Source organism: Marmota monax, unplaced genomic scaffold, assembly GCF_021218885.2.
Source record: "Marmota monax isolate L192 unplaced genomic scaffold, Marmota_monax_Labrador192_F-V1.1 WCK01_AAM20220418_F8-fsc00004, whole genome shotgun sequence".
Lineage (NCBI taxonomy): Eukaryota > Metazoa > Chordata > Mammalia > Rodentia > Sciuridae > Marmota > Marmota monax.
This window is the reverse complement of record NW_026692881.1, coordinates 18,041,955-18,059,653: the sequence shown is the minus strand read 5'-3', so window position 1 is coordinate 18,059,653 and position 17,699 is coordinate 18,041,955. Positions and strand designations below refer to the sequence as shown.

Here is a 17,699-nt window from a genome sequence, read left to right as displayed (position 1 = left end):
CATAGGGATCTAGAACTTTGACATTTTACTATATGTGCTGTTTCTATTTGTGGTAAAGAGAAGCAAATGGAGTCTGGACATAGGGCTAAGTGATTTTAGATTCCTTATGAAACAGCAAGGCAGTTACATGGTGCTGTATATGTTGGATGAAATTATGTCAGATGTGGTCATAGTCTTGAAGAAGCATTTCACTCACAGGAGTGAGCTGCCAATAAGTGGAGAGGAGAAAGTGCTTTTGCTATCATGAGACCTAAATCTGACTTTTCTTCCTTCTTCCCTTTGTGCCTATGATTTTCCATTTCTCAATAGTTATTAAATCATTTTTTCAAACAATTAAAAAAATTAATGTTGAGTAAAAGAGGCAAATCCAACAGATGGGGAACTTGATTTAGCTCCAGATGTAAGCCTTTCCAGACATTCCCATAATAGTAATGCACATTTACAACTTGGTTATAGATTCTAATGTGTGACAGAGCTGGGGGTGTGATGTTTGTTTCTGTATATTTATTTTTCCTTTCTCTCTCTCTCTCTCTTTTTTTTTTTTTTTAAAGGTAAAATGTCCTGTCCCTGCAGTTATTTACTACAGTGCTTGGCACTTCTGAGAATAAAAGGAGAAGTGTAAAATTTGTGTGTGAGGAGGGCTGGGCTGAGGGAACAGGGGGTGAGATGTGCTAACAAGATTGCAATGAAGGTTGGACTCCTTACCTTTCCCCAGAGACATTTTGCAGCAAACACAATTTTATAAATCTCACAAATAAATGCATATCTATATCTAGCAAATAATCTAGACACTGTGGTGAAGTCTTTTGATAAATGTGAATTTCAGTAAGAATCAGGAACTATAAACAGTCTTCTTCCAAATATTTCTTTGTGACCCCAAGGGAAGTATGACAAATGTGGGTGTTTGAAGGAAGCACAAAGTTCTGTGCTAGAGAATGAAGTGCATATGAGTATAATTTATGTTGTGTATTTACATAGGCTTTCCTGGCAGCTTCTTTTCATTTGGGGCCTGTTTCCTTGATCACATTCCTCTATGCTTCCTTTATCTCTAGTTTTCCTTTCAGTGGTTTCTGGGTTGGCTGCTGTCCTTATTCTCTCCACCGACCCATCAAACAGCTTGATGGTTAAAGCTCCGGGTCTCTCTTTTTTGTTGTTGTTGTTGTTGAGGGTGGGGTAGGATACTGGGTATTGAACCCAGGGCGCTTTCCCACCAAAGTACATCTCCAGACGTTTTTATTTTTTATTGTGAGATAGGGTCTCACTGAGTTTCTGAGGCTAATCTTGAACTTGTGATCCTCCTCCCTCAGCCTCCTGAGTAGCTGGGATTATAGGTGTGCATCACCACACCTGGCTGCCCTCTCATTTTTCTGAATAATGGAGATAAAATTAGGCTAAACCTTGGGGAAAAACACTCTAACCATGACCTCTTCCTTTGCTTTGCATCACTCTGTCAGGCCTCTACTTTTATTTTCATTCCTCAAACTTCTCTGATGAGCTTGCTGCAGAGAATAATCACATCATTTTCATTGTTGCTAATGAATTAGGATATATGCCTAAAGTAGCAAAAAAAAGAAAAAAAAAGACCTATCACTTTTCTCAAGAGATTACTGGAAAGATGTATTTGAATTTATCACACTGAGTCTAGATCATGGAAAATACTAAGCACAGAAGTTTACCTTTTTTTCTTTCTAACATCTGTTTTTATCATTGCCAGACTTTGTGCTGCCCTTTCATATACTATCTTTTTATAAGTTTTAGGTGGACAGTATATCTTTATTTTACATTTATGTGGTGCTGAGGATCGAACCCAGTGCCTCGTGCATGCTAGGTGAGCACTCTACCACTGAGCCACAACTCTAGCCCTTGTCATATGTTTCTTAAAATATACTTTTTCCCACTGAGGAAACTGAGCCTATAGATCTTGAATTGTGGTAAAACAGATAATAGTAGGCCATCCAACTCTAAGCCTAGAGCTCTTTCTTCCATACCATAATACCTCCTTCTTTTAGAGTTACAGCAAAAGCTACTATGGAGGTAAATAGAGAACACATCATGAAAGAAGCATGGAAATTTGAATTAGAAAAACTAGAGTTTTAATTTTTGTCTTTACCATTCACTATATGACCTTGAACAGATTACTTAGTTTTAGTTTTTCTGGACCTTTTTTTTTTTTTTTGTGTGTGTGTGTGTGGTACTGGGATTGAACCCAGGGCCTTGTGTATGCGAGGCAAGCACTCTACCAACTGAGCTGTATCCCCAGCCATTCTGGACCTCTTTCTATCACCTGTAAAACAGGAGTGATGATGATATCAACTATTTCACAGGATAGGGGTGGTAAAAATTATATATATTAAAGCTCTTATTGCTAGGTGCAGGGGCACATGCCCAGCAATTTAGGAGACCAGGGCAGAAAGATCATATGTTTGAGGGCAGCCTGGGCAACTTAATGAGACCCTGTCTCAAAGTAAAATAAAAAGGGCCGGATGTAACCCAGTGGAGAGCACCTTTGGGTTTAGTCCCCACTACAATAAACAAAATAAAACAAAACAAAATAAAACCTCTTAGGAAACTACAAAATTTTGGTCATTTCACTTAGCACAGTGTCTTCAGGTTTCATCTGTCTTGTAGCATGTGTCAGAATTCCTTCCTTTTAAGGCCACATAATCTCCCATTTTGTGTATGTGCCACATTTTGTTCATCAGTTTATCTGTTGGTGGACACTTTAGTTGTAGTTCCCCTTTCATTGTCTTTTTCCTTTTCCTTTTCTTTAGAGGAGTGGGTGAGTGGATACTTTGAATTGAACCCAGGGTTGCTCTACCACTGAACTACAACCCTAGTCTTTTTCTGCTTTTTATTTTGAGACAGGGTCTTGCTAAATTGCTGAGGCTGTCCTGGAACTTAAGATCCTCCTACCTCAGCTTCCCAAATGCTTGGGAGTACAGGTGTGTGCCACTGTGCCCAGCTCTACCTTTTCTTTGTTGCACATAATGCCACTTTTGCTTCTTTTTGGCATCTACCCAGAATAAGAATTGCAGGATCATATGATAGTCCTGTATTTGATTTTTTTGAGGAATCGCCACACTGTTACATTGTTGGTGTTTTCTGGTGCTGAGGATTGAATCTGGGGCCTTGTGCATGCAAAGCGCGAACTCTGCCAGCTGAGCTATATCTCCAGCTTGTTGTTTTTGCAGTGCTGCTAGGTGAGCACTCTACCACTGGGAGTGCCGGGAATTAAAGCCAGGGCCTTGAGCATGCTAGCCAAGTACTCTTATCACTGAGGCACATTCCCAACCCTACAGTGTTTTTTAGGTTTAGCATTTCAAGCATTCCTTACAGTGTTTCCTAAATACATTTTCATTTTTTCTGTTCTGTAAAAGTTAAGATATTAACCTTAAAAGATGTTGTGCTTTTCTTTGTAGGTGGACCTGAGAATAGTTCAGGGAGTTCTCTTAGCTGAGGGCAAAAGAAATAGTATGCCTGAGCAGTCTCCAATACAGTGAGCCACGTTATGAGGGCTGCCTTATGCTCCTTTGCCTAGATCCTCTAAGGGCTTATGTTGTATATCCATGTCACTATTAACTTTGGGTGAGTGAGAAAACAGGAGCCTCTGTCAGAAAATCTGACCTGTAAGTTTCCTAGGGATACTGTGGGACATTTAACTATTGGTCACTAAGTTGGTTATCAAAGATAAAAATGTAAAGGTTTGACAGGAAAATTGTGATAGTGTGCTTAATTTGTTTCTGCTCTTCAATAAAGTTTATTTGTCTTAATCCCATAATTGGAAAGAATTTCTTAGGCAGAGTATCTTATAGTATGTTCATTGGTAGCCATGGGAAGGGATTGAATTGCATCTGAAACTTAGACATTTAACAGCTGAGTGGCCTCCCAGACTGTTTTGCTGGTTGATGACAGCTTCATACTATGTTTTTGGGATTGCCTAGAATGTAGTGCATCTAATAAGTATCTTCACATAGTGTCCCCAGCAGGTGAAGGGAAGCAGGAAGGCTGCAAACTGTTCTGTTCTTTGGAACTTAGATTGTAGCAGTGGAAATTAAAAGTACTTCCACATGCTTAGAGGGTTTAAATTGCTCAAATGTCAGTCTCTTTGCTTTTCACTTGTTTTTCTGGTTTAGTCATGCCAGTTATTTAATTGTTGGTTATTTGTGTTTAAACAATTTCTCTCTCTTCCTGTTTGATCCTTCAGTGAGATTCTTAAAGTGCAACTGCTTAGAAACTGCGATTTTTATTGGAACACCTGATGTCACCAACAAACAGGGCCCTGTGTTTTTTCTTCCCTCCCTATAAGAGAGTTGTTTTGTTGCTTTGATATAAAATAAAATATAGTGCTCTACCTTTTTTTTTTTTTTTTTTTTTAAGATACTAGGGAGCACCCAGGGAGACACTCTCTCATTTTTTTGGCCCTTTTATTTGTTTATTTATATGTGGTGCTGATGATCAAATTCAGTGTCTCATACATGCTAGCCAAGTGCTCTACAACTGAGCTATAACCCTAGCCATAGGGACACTCTCTTTATCCTTAAGCTATGGCACTTGCCATGCCGTTCCCCCACACCCCCAATAGATTCCTAAGTTTTTGAGACTGGCCTGGACTTGAGATCCTCCTGCCTTATCCTCCCAAATTGCTGGGATTACAGGCATGTGTCGTGGGGCACGGCCTACTTTTTACCTTTAAAATTCCACTTTCGGAATTTTAGCTTCAGCTGCCTCTACATATCTAACAATTCACAAGGAAGAATACTTTGAGGGGGTCATGTGCAGGGCTGGAAGGAAGATGTTTGGGAAGTTTTGCTTGGAGATTTCTGTACTAAATATTTCCTGCAGGCTATTTCAAGGAGGTCTTGTACTTTAGGAAAATGTTTGTTGATTTTTTTTATTATTATTTTTTAGTTGTAGATGGACACAATACCTTTATTTTATATATTTATTTTTTATGTGGGGCTGAGGATCAAACCCAGTGCCTCAGGGACTGGGGTTGTGGCTCAGTGGTGGAGCACTTGCCTACCATGTGTGAGGCACTGGGTTTGATTCTCAGCACCGCAGATAAATAAATAAAGTTCATTGGCAACTAAAAAAAAATTAAAAACAAAAAAAACCCAGTGCCTCATAAATGTGAGTCAAGCACTCTACCACAACCCCAGCCCATGTTTGTCGACTATTAATCTAATTAGTCAAAGAGGAAAGGAAGAATGTTATACTAAAATCTGACCTTTGTCTGACCAAACAACTTCAAGACAAGTAATTTGAGGCTCTTAATGAATATCTCTCCAAGTTAATATTTAAGTGCTTTTCATTTAATGAGCATTTTATTAGTATCAGTTTCAAAATCTGTTCTCTGCTCACAGAAAGAGTGGCTGAATCTCTGCAAATAGGTGTTTCTCTTGATTTGTAATTTTCTTTTTTTCCTTCTTTCTTTCTCCCCCTCGCCCCTACCTTTGTCCTGGGGATTGAATACAAGGGCGCTTTACTCCCAAATCTTTTTATTTATTTTTAAAATTTTCAGACAGAGTCTCACTAAATTGCTGAGACCCTGAGGTTAGCCTCAAACTTGTGATATTCCTGCCTCACCTTCCCAACTTGTTGGCATTATAGGTATGCACCACCACACTTGGCTTCAGAATTACTTTTTAGATATTGTTGTAGTTAGTTACAAACCTGGGGGATGGAATGCAATGTGAATTTAGTGCATTTCTTTATTATAAGTTTCTTAATTATTCATGTAGTGAGTTTGCCTCCTGTCTCCCTGGTTCACTGCATTTTATATATATATAGTTTTAGAGGGACACAATATATTTATTCATTTTTATGTGGTGCTGAGGATCGAACCCAGTGACTTACATATACAAAGCAGTGCTCTACCACTGAGCTATAGCCCCAGCCCCTGCATGATCTTTTTATTCAAATGATGAAGTAGTTTTAGCACCCTTCCTGCTGCTTATGTGCTTATTTAGTTGTTTTCCTTGACCATCAATCAGTCAATCAATAAATAAATAGACTTTAACTGTATACTACTAAGAAATAAGAGTAGCTTTTAGCTGTCTCTAGATAAGGGTATTCATTTAATCACCTTTTGGAATAAGCTGTGTATAAAATTTTGAATGTCACAGAAAGTATGACTTCAGACAGTAATCACTGTTGATGACAGTAAAGTTAGAGTTGGGAAGAGAATGTGAGTTCTCAGCCAACTAAAATCTCCCTGGCTCTTCTTGCCCATGATCCTCTTTGGGCTACAATATTTGCCTCATAGCCACAGTTCTCTTATCAAAATGAATACCAGTGAGTTGAGACGAAGAGTAGTTTGATACCCAGGCATTTCAACAGAAGGATGCAACTTAGTCTAGTGAGAAGTAAATATAAATTAATGTGATTAAGGATAGAAGCAAAGGCATTGAGTTGATGACTCTTAACTAGTGGCAAGTTTGTGAACATAACCTATTCTAGTTGTCTGCCCTATTGTGGTAGGTAGGCTCAGATTGTCACTCTAGTTAGAATTTATCAATAATGACCTTTTTTTCCCCCTTTTTTGTTAATCAGATCCTGCTGATCTTCCATTAGAGAGAATGAAAAGCATTATGTAGATTACAATAAAGCACCAAAATGAAGCTGCTCTAATCTTGTTTGCTCAGTGACTGGGAGCATTACTTACTATCCTAATAATGGCTCTTCCCTAATCTCTTAAGACTACAGATAGAAACAAAAAGCCAATGCTGAATCCCATGTGATTAATCATCTGATTTGCTTTAGCTTGGCTTATGCCTCATCTTCAGGTTTTGCTTTAGATCATAGCTAGGCCTGGTGATTTGCTATGAAATAAAGAAGTCTTAGTTTAGGAGACACAGATATTTGTAATGAAATACTAAGATTTTTATTTGGGGACTGCTATGATTTTAGGTGACTTTAGCATATAAAACCCATCTTGAACTCATCCTGAAATTCCCTGGAAGTTTTTTTACACTCTACGTACCTCTTCCCTTTACCATCTTAACTATTTTTAAGTGTACAGTTCAGTGGTATTAAGTACATTCACATTGTTGTGTGACCATCACCACCATCTGTCTCCAAAGCTTTTTCTTCTTCACATAACACTCTAACTCCCTATTCCCTCTTCACTCCGGCTCCTGGCAACTATCATTCTATTTTTTGTTTCTATTTGACTATCCTAGGAACTTAATATAAGAAAAATCATGTAATATTTGTCCTTTGTGACTGGTTTATTTCTCTTAATATTATGTCCTCAGACTTCATCCATGCTATAGCATGTATCAGACTTTCCTTTTTATGGATGAGTAATATTCCATCGTATGTATACATTTTGTTTCGCTGTTGTTGTATTGAGGACCTTGCTTTAAAGTTGTAGATGGACACAATACCTTTATTTTATTTATTTATTTATTTTTATGTGGTGCTGAGAATCGAACCCAGTGCCTCATGCATGCTAGGCAAGTGCTCTACTACTGGGCCACAACTCCAGCTGTATAACATTCTTAGTAACTGTCAGGACATTTCTCTCTCTCTCTCTCTCTCTCTCTCTCTCTCTCTCTCCCTCCCTCCCTCCCTCCCTCTCCCTCCCTCCCTCCCTCCCTCCCTCCCTCCCTCTCTCCTTCTGGCAATTCTGGGGATTGAACCTAGGGGCAATTTACCACAGCAACATTCCCATCCTTTTCTATTTGTTTATATATGTTTTTGAGTTGGCCTCCAGCTGCAATCTTCCTGCCTCAGTCTCCTGAGTTGCTGGGATTACAGGCATGTGTCACCGTGCCTGGCCAGGCTGTTTGTCAAAGGGCTACACCATTTTACATTCCAATTTCTCCATATTCTTGCCAACTCTTGTTTTCTTTTTCTTTTTCTTTTTTTTTTGGTACTAGTTATCCTAGTGGGTGTGAAGTGTTATCTCTTTGTGGTTTTAATTTCTCTATGACTTTAGTAAATGTTGAGCATTTTTTCAATATATTTTTTGGCTATTTGTGTATCTTTCTTGGAGAAATGTCTATTCAAGTCCTTTTCTAATTTTTTATTATTTTTTTATTGTTCAAAATATTACAAAGCTCTTGACATATCATATTTCATACATTTGATTCAAGTGGGTTATGAACTCTCATTTTTACCCCGTATACAGATTGCAGAATCACATCGGTTACACATCCACGTTTTTACATATTGCCATACTAGTGACTGTTGTATTCTGGTATCTTTCCTATCCTCTACTATCCCCCTTCCCTTACCCTCCCATCTTCTCTCTCTACCCCATCTACTGTAATTCATTTCTCTCCCTTGATTTTTTTCCCTTTCCCCTCACATCCTCTTATATGTAATTTTGTATAACAATGAGGGTCTCCTTCCATTTCCATGCAATTTCCCTTCTCTCTCCCTTTCCCTCCCACCTCTCGTCCCTGTTTAATGTTAATCTTTTTCTCATGCTCTTCCTCCCTGCTCTGTTTTTAGTTGCTCTCCTTATATCAAAGAAGACATTTGGCATTTGTTTTTTAGGGATTGGCTAGCTTCACTTAGCATAATCTGCTCTAATGCCATCCATTTCCCTGCAAATTCCATGATTTTGTCATTTTTTAGAGCTGAGTAATACTCCATTGTGTATAAATGCCACATTTTTTTAATCCATTCATCTATTGAAGGGCATCTGGGTTGGTTCCACAGTCTAGCTATTGTGAATTGTGCTGCTATGAACATCAGTGTAGCAGTATCCCTATAGTACGCTCTTTTAAGGTCTTCAGGGAATAGTCCGAGAAGGGCAATAGCTGGGTCAAATGGTGGTTCCATTCCCAGCTTTCCCAGGAATCTCCATACTGCTTTCCAAATTGGCCGCACCAATTTGCTGTCTCACCAGCAATGTACAAGTGTACCCTTTTCCCCACATCCTCGCTAGCACTTGTTGTTGTTTGACTTCATAATGGCTGCCAATCTTACTGGAGTGAGATGGTATCTTAGGGTGGTTTTGATTTGCATTTCTCTGACTGCTAGAGATGGTGAACATTTTTTCATGTACTTGTTGATTGATTGTATATCCTCCTCTGAGAAGTGTCTGTTCAGGTCCTTGGCCCATTTGTTGATTGGGTTATTTGTTTTCTTATTGCTTAATTTTTTGAGTTCTTTGTATACTCTGGATATTAGGGCTCTATCTGAAGTGTGAGGAGTAAAGATTTGTTCCCAGGATGTAGGCTCCCTATTTACCTCTCTTATTGTTTCTCTTGCTGAGAAAAAACTTTTTAGTTTGAGTAAGTCCCATTTGTTGATTCTAGTTATTAACTCTTGTGCTATAGGTGTCCTATTAAGGAATTTGGAGCCCGACCCCACAATATGTAGATCAGAGCCAACTTTTTCTTCTATCAGATGCAGAGTCTCTGATTTGATATCAAGCTCCTTGATCCATTTTGAGTTAACTTTTGTGCATGGTGAGAGAAAGGGATTCAGTTTCATTTTGTTGCATATGGATTTCCAGTTTTCCCAGCACCATTTGTTGAAGATGCTATCCTTCCTCCATTGCATGCTTTTAGCCCCTTTATCGAATATAAGATAGTTGTAATTTTGTGGATTGGTTTCTGTGTCCTCTATTCTGTACCATTGATTTGTTTATTTTTCATATTATAATTTTAGGTTTTCTTTATGTACTCTAGATCAGTCTTTTTTAATATTTATTTTTTAGTTGGACATAATATCATCTTTATTTTATTTATTTTTATGTGGTGCTGAGAATCGAACCCTTGCACATGCTAGGCGAGTGCTGTACCTAACCCCAGCCCTCTAGATCAATCCTTTATTAGTTGATTTGCAGATATTTTCTTCCATTCCATGGGTTGCCATTCATTTTGTAGATGATGTTTTATCAAATTGAGAATGTTCCATTCTATTCCTTGTTTGTTGAGACTTTTATCATAAATAATTTGTGGATTTGTACTCATTGTTCTTTAAATGTATGGTGGAATTATTAGAGCCTGGGATTTTTTTTTCAGGTTTTTTTTTTCTTTTATTAGTTCAATTTCTTTGTTATAGTTCTATGAAGAAGAGATCGGGCACATTCACAGTGGTATGGACATAGACATGTTATAGTTCTATTCAGATTGTCTATTTTTTTTTTTTTTTTTTTTTGCTTATCTTTGGTATTTGTGTCATCATAAGTATTTTTTCATTTCATCTAAATTGCCTTAATTTATTGGCACAGTCATTTATAGTATTACTTTATACTTATTTATAGTATAGTATTTTTTCTTTGATTTCTGATTCTAATAATTAGAGTTTCTTCTCCTTTTCTTTGCCAGTCTAGCTAATTTATTATTCCATTTTTATTGATCTTCTCAAATAATGTTGTTTCACTGATTTTTCTTTTTCTGTTGTTTCATTAATTTCTACTATAGTCTTTATTATTTCTTTCCTTCTGCTTTCTTTAGACTTAATTTGATTTCTTTAATATTTATTTTTTAGTTGTAGTTGGATGCCGTACCTTTGTTTTATTTATTTTTATGTGGTGCTGAGGATCGAACCCAGGGCCGTGCACATGCTCGGCAAAAGCTCTACCGCTGAGCCACAACCCCAGCCCCTTAATTTGTTCTTCTATTTAAAAAAAAAACAACAACTCATTAAATTTAATTAATTCTGAACATAATGGAATGAACTTAGAAATCAACAACAGAAAGAAATTTGGAGAACATATTTTATATTGTTTGTGTTGTTTTAAATTTATTGAGGTAGGGCTGGTGATGTAGCTCAGTGGTAGAGTGCTTGCCTAGCATGTTCAAGGCCTTTAGTTCAATTCCTAGTACCACACACACACACACACACACACACACACACACAGGGATGTAAATTTATTGAGGTTTGTTTTATGGCCTCACATATGATCTTAGAGAGTATTCGTATGCATTTGAGGAAAATGAATATTCTGCTATTGTGGATGGTGTGTTCTGTGAAAGTCTGTTAGGTCTAATTGCTTTATAATGTTGTTCATGTCTTCCATTTCTTTGTTAATCTGTCATTTTTTCATGCTTTTATTTAATTTTTTATTAGAGCATTGCAGTTATACATTATATTCAGGTTCATTTTGACAAAATAATAATGCAAGGAATTAATTTCAATTCCCATTCTGCCTCCCTTTTTCTTCTACCCCTCTGTCCCCTTATTCTCCTTTGTCTACTCTACTGATCTTCCTTTCACTCTTTCATTTATTTGATTGGTACTTTTTACATAAACATAAAGGTGAAATTCCCTTGGTACTTTATGCATATAACAGGATTTTCTTAAATTCTTTCCACATTTCTTCCCCTTTCCTTTTCTTCCCCCATCCCTCTCATTTTCCTCCTTCTACTCCACTGATTTTCCCTATATATTTATGATATCTGATCCCCCATCACCACCTTCTTTCCTTTATTTTGCTGTAGCTTCCACATATGAGAGAAAACATTTGACCTTTGATTTTCTGAGTCTGGCTTATTTCACTTAGCAAGATTTTCCCCATTTCTATCCATTTACCAGCAAATGCCATAATTTCATTCTTTTTTATGACTAAGTAAAACTCCATTATGTATATATACCACATTTTCTACACTTTTAATCTATTTGTATCTTTGAATCTAAAATGTATTTTTGGTATGTAGTTGGATAATTCTTTCTTAATCCAGTCTGACAATCTCTGACTTTTGATTGGATTGTTTATTCCATCCAAATTTAATGTTATTAATGATACAGTTGGATTTACATCTGCTATTTCCTTTTTGATATATCTGTTGTCCTTTTTGTTCCTCTGTTCTTTCTCTACTGCTTTCTTTTGCATTAAGTATTTTCTAATGTAGTGTTTTTATTTAATAATTTTTTTCACTAATTTTTAAAAAGTTATTTCCCTAATAGTTGCTTTAGGGCTTACTATATGCACCTTGATTTATTGGACTCAGATTGATTGATTTTAAACAGTCTATTGCCCATGTTGCCCACACTGGCCTTCAGTTCCTGAGCTCAAATGATCCTCTTGCCTCAGTCTCCAGCCTTAGTAGCTGGGATTACAGGCACATAATACCATACCTGACCCAGATTTATAATCATTTAATTTCAGGGATATATAGAAACATTATTCCTTTGAAGCTCTAAATAACATAGATGCATAATAAACTTTTTTAAAAATAGTTTTGTAGTTGTAGATGGACAGAATTCCTTTATTTATTTTTATGTGGTGCTAAGGATCGAACCCAGTGCCTCACACATGCTAGCCAAGCGCTCTGCTGCTGAGCTACAGCCCCAGCCCCTCAATACACTTTCTTTGCAAAAAACCCCAAAAACTAAAATGGGAAATTCCTTATATTTTCCGAGAAAGTGAGTACTTATCAGAAATAATACTCTACTTTTGTCCACTTTTTCATATCTGTATTGAGGACTATTTGATAATGGGGTAAAAGTCTGTGTTTAGATTGTATATATATATATTTCTGTTGTGGGAGATTTTCTTACACATAGGTAGTAAACACAGCATTTTAGATCTTGCACTATTCCCTGGTGAGCTAATAGCCCACAGCTATTTCTTTTCCTATACCTAGATATAAGCAGTCAGAGCTCATTTCGTATTTATTTATTTATTTTTAGTTGTAGTTGAACACAATACCTTTATTTTTATTTATTTATTTATTTGTTTGTTTATGTGGTGCTGAGGATCGAATCCAGAGCCTCGCACATGCTAGGCAAGCGCTCCACCGCTGAGCCACAACCCCAACCAGCTCATTGGCTTTTGATGCCCTCATGTTAAACTTTATAACAAAGGAAAAGTATAGGTACAAAAAGTAGGGCTAATTGATGAACATTTGTTTGGGGGGCATAACATTTAAAGAGGACATACTGCTTTGATGTGGAATGACTGAAGGACTTTTTAACTGTGCTTTTTTTTTTTTTATGTCTGGAGTCTGTATTAGTTTGTGGAAGATAATCTTGTTACATGCTTTGTCTCTTGCATCTCATTTTCTTCTAGTAATGTAGGGGCTGCTGATTGTAGCTTGTTTTTACTGGCTCAAGTGAGGGGCTATTTCTGGAGTATTGCTCCTGGGAGAAAAGGAGTCAACCTTGAGCTTAGCCCTCTGTCCTCAATCAAGCTACTGCACTGTGAAATAGAAGGATCTGTTCGGTGGGTTCCAGGTACATGCTCTCAGAGTCTCACTTGAAACCTTGTAGGTGTGGGGGTCTTATTCTTTATATAAAGTCAGTGTGAACAGCCAACTTGAGGAACCTTGTTAAGAACATTTTATTGTCATTGTGAGTCAGTTGGGAGAGATCTTGTATGTATCTAATGACCTACTTTGTTGTTTTAGCATACAAATAATCTTTTTGCTTGTTAATTACACTGATATTTTCTTATTACGAATTATGTCAAATATTTACTTGAGCCTTTTGGAGGTGATTGGGAGGGGATTGCCTTGGTGTCTTTAAGAGAGTAGTTGCAACACCCGCTCCACCTCAAAAAAAAAAAAAAAGAATAGTTGCTTCCTGGTGATTACAAGTAATTGAGTGTCCTAGGCTTTGACATAAATTGAAAGGGATATTATTGAGCACACAGTTGACACAGTTGTAGATGAAATTGCTGAGAGCAATGGAAGCAAAATGGATGATTGTCAGTTTATTCCAGAATGTTCTTTTGAACCCAGGCATGCTTTTCCACTCAGCAGACACAAACAGACATTTCTTCAACAATGCCAACTTAAAGTTTCTTAGTCCCAGGTGTGAGAGTAAATGGCCTCTATGTGTCAGGAGAATGAATTCTACCCCGCTTTTTTTTTTTTTTTTTTTTCTGGTGCTGAGATTAATCCCATAGCCTTGTTCAGGCTAAGCAATATGATCTGCCACTGGACTACACCCCAGTCCCTTTCCCGTCTTTTTAGGTCCACAGTCTTATTCCATTCTTTCTTGCTTGTTTTTGTTTTCAATTTTTTTCTTTTTTATTTTTTCTTTTTTTATTTTGGTACCAGATTAAACTCAGGGGTACTTGACAACTGAGCCACATCTCTAGCCCTGTTTTGTATTTTATTTAGCCCTATTTTGTATTTTGTTTAGAGACAGGGTCTCTGAGTTGATTAGCGCCTCGCTGTTGGTGAGGCTGGCTTTGAACTCGCAATTCTCCTGTCTCAGCCTCCCTATCCATTGGGATTATAGGCATACACCATGGTGCCTGGCTTTTGTTGTTGCTTGTTTGTTTTTATTCTTGCTTGCTTTGTTTTTTTAAAGTTTTATTTTGGTACTTGGAATTTTGAACCCAGGCATGCTTTACCACTCAGCAGACACAAGCAGAGATTTCTTCAACAAATGCCAACTTAAAGTTTCTTTGGATTATTGTGAACAATATGAGAAATATCCCTATGAGTTTAATCACTTTAAATTCTCAGGTTTATACTAGAATGGCCATCAGACCTTTCATTTCCATTGGACTTTGACCTTGAAGGTTAATAGTGCCTAGAGCACACAAAGCCTTCAAGGTCAAAGACCTACAGAAAAGAAATCTGATACCTTAGCCTTCTAGTATGAACCTGAGAATTTAGAGTGATTAAACTTATTCGGACACTTCTCATAATATATAAGCAAATGTTCACTATTGAAGAATAAGCAAATGTCCATTTGTGTGTCTGAGAGAGAGAGGATCTATCAGTGATGTCTGCCTTCTTTATAGACTTATGGATTGCACCTGGAATTGCACCTGGAAAGAAATCTTTCTGTAACATGTGGAAACTAACCATCCAATCATGGTCCTCTTTCTTCTCTTGTGATTAGTAATGTGCCTGAATTCAGACTGCTTCCTTAGGATTAACTTTTCATATGACCATAGTGAAATGGCTCAAGGTGTATCATTGAAACATGTACATCCAGGATGTCAGAGGAGGTAGAAAATACTGACTTTAATGCCCTGTCACCAATATTTGATTCACTACTTTATTGTTTCTTTATTTTTTTAAAATTTGTTCATTTTAGATATACATGACAGTAGAATGTATTTTCACATATTATACATACATGGAGTATAACTTATTCTAATTAGAATCTCATTCTTGTGGTTGTACATGATAGGGAGTTTCACTGCTGATACACAGAATCTCTCTCTCTCTCTCTCTCTCTCTCTTTTTTTTTGTAGTTGGAGATGACTTTTTATTTTTTTTGTGGTGCTGAGGATCGATCCCAGTGACTCACTTGTGTGAGGCAAGTGCTCTGCCACTGGGCTACAGCCCCAGTTTAGAATCTAACTCTTTACAACATAAACTGATTGGTTCTATTTCTCCTTTCAGATTCAGCACCAAACAATTTACTCTGTCTTCTAAATGTTAACTTCTTCAAAGGACTTATAGGTAGTACTGCTCTTTGATAGAGAAGATATCCTTTCTTCCCTCAATTATTCTTCATATGACATGGCTTCAGAATCTTCTGGCTTGCTGTGATTGTCCTTTAGAAATATTTTGATTTATTAATTTACCTCTTAAAGCATGGCATTAGAGTTACCAAATAAATAATCAAGCAAATGTTAATTGGAATAAAGGACACCTAGAACTGGATCTAGATATGTGCTTAGATTATAAGGAGACTTGCTAGCACCCATGAATCAGACATATTTTATTTACAACCTTTAATTGCTTTAGATTATTTGGCAGCTAAACCACACTGTTAGTTCATAGCACATTTGGGGTCCAATAAAAACCTTCCAATTTTTTTAGAGTGACTTGCTCTCAAATCAGCCTTCTCCCATTCTATACTTGTTCAGTTGGTAGTAATATTTTTCTTTGTTTTGCATTGTGATACTGATATTTTAACATTACCTGCTTATTGTAAAAACATTTAATGAAAAGAACAAAGTAAAGTAGGTTCATCTAAAATCTTAAACCTTTTTTAAAAATTTTTTGTAGTTATAGGTGGACAGAATGCCTTTATTTTATTTGTTAATTTTATTTATTTATTAATTTTTATGTGGTGCTGAGGATCGAATCCAGTACCTCACAGCCCCAGCCCCTCCAGGTTTTTCTTTAACATGCCATTCTCCTGCTTCTTCCTGCCATTGTTACTATGCCTTGTGGACACTAGTTCTAAAATTAAGAAATGAGAAAAAATGTACAGATAAAGGGCAATAGGCAATAAAAAAACAGTCTGGGGACTGGGGTTGTAGCTCAGTGGTAGAGTGCTTGCCTAGCATGTGTGAGGCACTGGGTTTGATCCTCAGCACTGCATATATATATAAATAAACAGTTTGGGTCATGTGCCATGGCACATACCTGTAATCCTAGCTACTCAGCAGGCTGAGGCAGGAGGATTGTAACTTCCAGTCCAGACTGGGCAATTTAGTAAGACCCTGTCTAAAAATAAAAATATAGTTCAGTGATAGAGCACTTACCTACAGCAAGCACAAGGTCCTGGATTCAGTCCCCAGTACTGCAGACAACAACAACTGTGAGGGTGTAGTAAGGCTGGATGAGAGAGCTTTACTGAAAAGTCTGATGCTCTTTATTGTTTTTTTCCTTTTAATAGGTAGTAAGCTCACTGGTTACAATAAAGGCTCTTCCAAGTTGGGATCCTTATAGATGGAAAAGTGTAAAACTCACTGCTGCTAGCTAGTTTTTCTCTAAGCAACCTTTGCTGTGTGTTTGCATTTCCCTGAGTGTTTAAAGGAGGTATATGATAATCTGAAACTGAAACTGAGGCAGTGTTTTAAGCAGGCAATTAATGGCATGGTAAGAATTTTTAGCTCCAGTAGATTAATTGTTAAATGAATTGTGTCTGCATTTTACTGTGATATTAACCTAATTATAAATAGTGTTACATAGTAAAAGATAAAAATAAACAAAATTATGTACTCAGTGATCAGACTTTAGAAATTTTCAACTCTAAGGAAAGATTTTCTTACGCTGTCTCTTGCTGTACTTTTTATGGAGGTTTTGATTAATTTTACCCTGATTATACATGTCTCCCTGGAATTCAGATATTGTGCATACTTTAGCAAAGTGGGCTCCTGTATTAAGAGGTTTAATGATATTTTTGTTCTAATTGGTTTCTATATAATTTCTTTTTAAACCAATAACGTGAGTAGGATGTCAAACAGGGTGTGCTAATGCGTTTTTACTACTCTGAACACCAAAGAACATTAATTTCTCTATTATTGGACACTATTTTTATATGATAAGAATTCTCAGTCTCAAGGAAACTCCAGAGAGAGTTGATTTCCACTGGTATCTCCTCTTACACATTCATCTTTGTGAAAAGGCAACTGGAATAGCCTCCATAGTTGGAATTCACTCAGGATAGCAGAGGGCCCAAGATTACTGACCAGGGATTGACTGTACCTCATCTATGTTTCCTTTTAATTGAGGTATTATTTATGTATGGTAAAATGTAACATAGTAGGTGTGTAACTGGACTTTTAATATATCATCTGTATAAATCACCAGCCAGATCATATCTGTTGCTTCACAAAGTTCCTTTGTGACCCTCCTTTTTCTGTCAGTAGTCCCTTTCCCCAGAACTATGCCCTTTTCTGACTTCTCTCACCATAAATTATTTTATCTTTTTCTTGCTTTGCAGGCTTGGTCTCATGGTGCTAGACAAGCTCTTGTGACTGATCCATACCTCAAGTCCCTTGCCTAATCTTGAATTGAATCATATAGTATATTCTCTTTGATGTTAAACTTTTTTTTTTTTTTTCTTTTCCTGGTACTGAGGATTGAACTCAG

The 17,699-nt window shown here is 36.9% G+C and overlaps 1 protein-coding gene across 3 annotated transcripts in view; it reads left to right on the top strand.

Annotated features, from left to right (window-relative positions):
- The window catches only part of Armh3 (armadillo like helical domain containing 3), a 188,716-nt gene that overhangs the window by 95,832 nt on the left and 75,185 nt on the right, over nt 1-17,699 (top strand). The window lies entirely within an intron of this gene.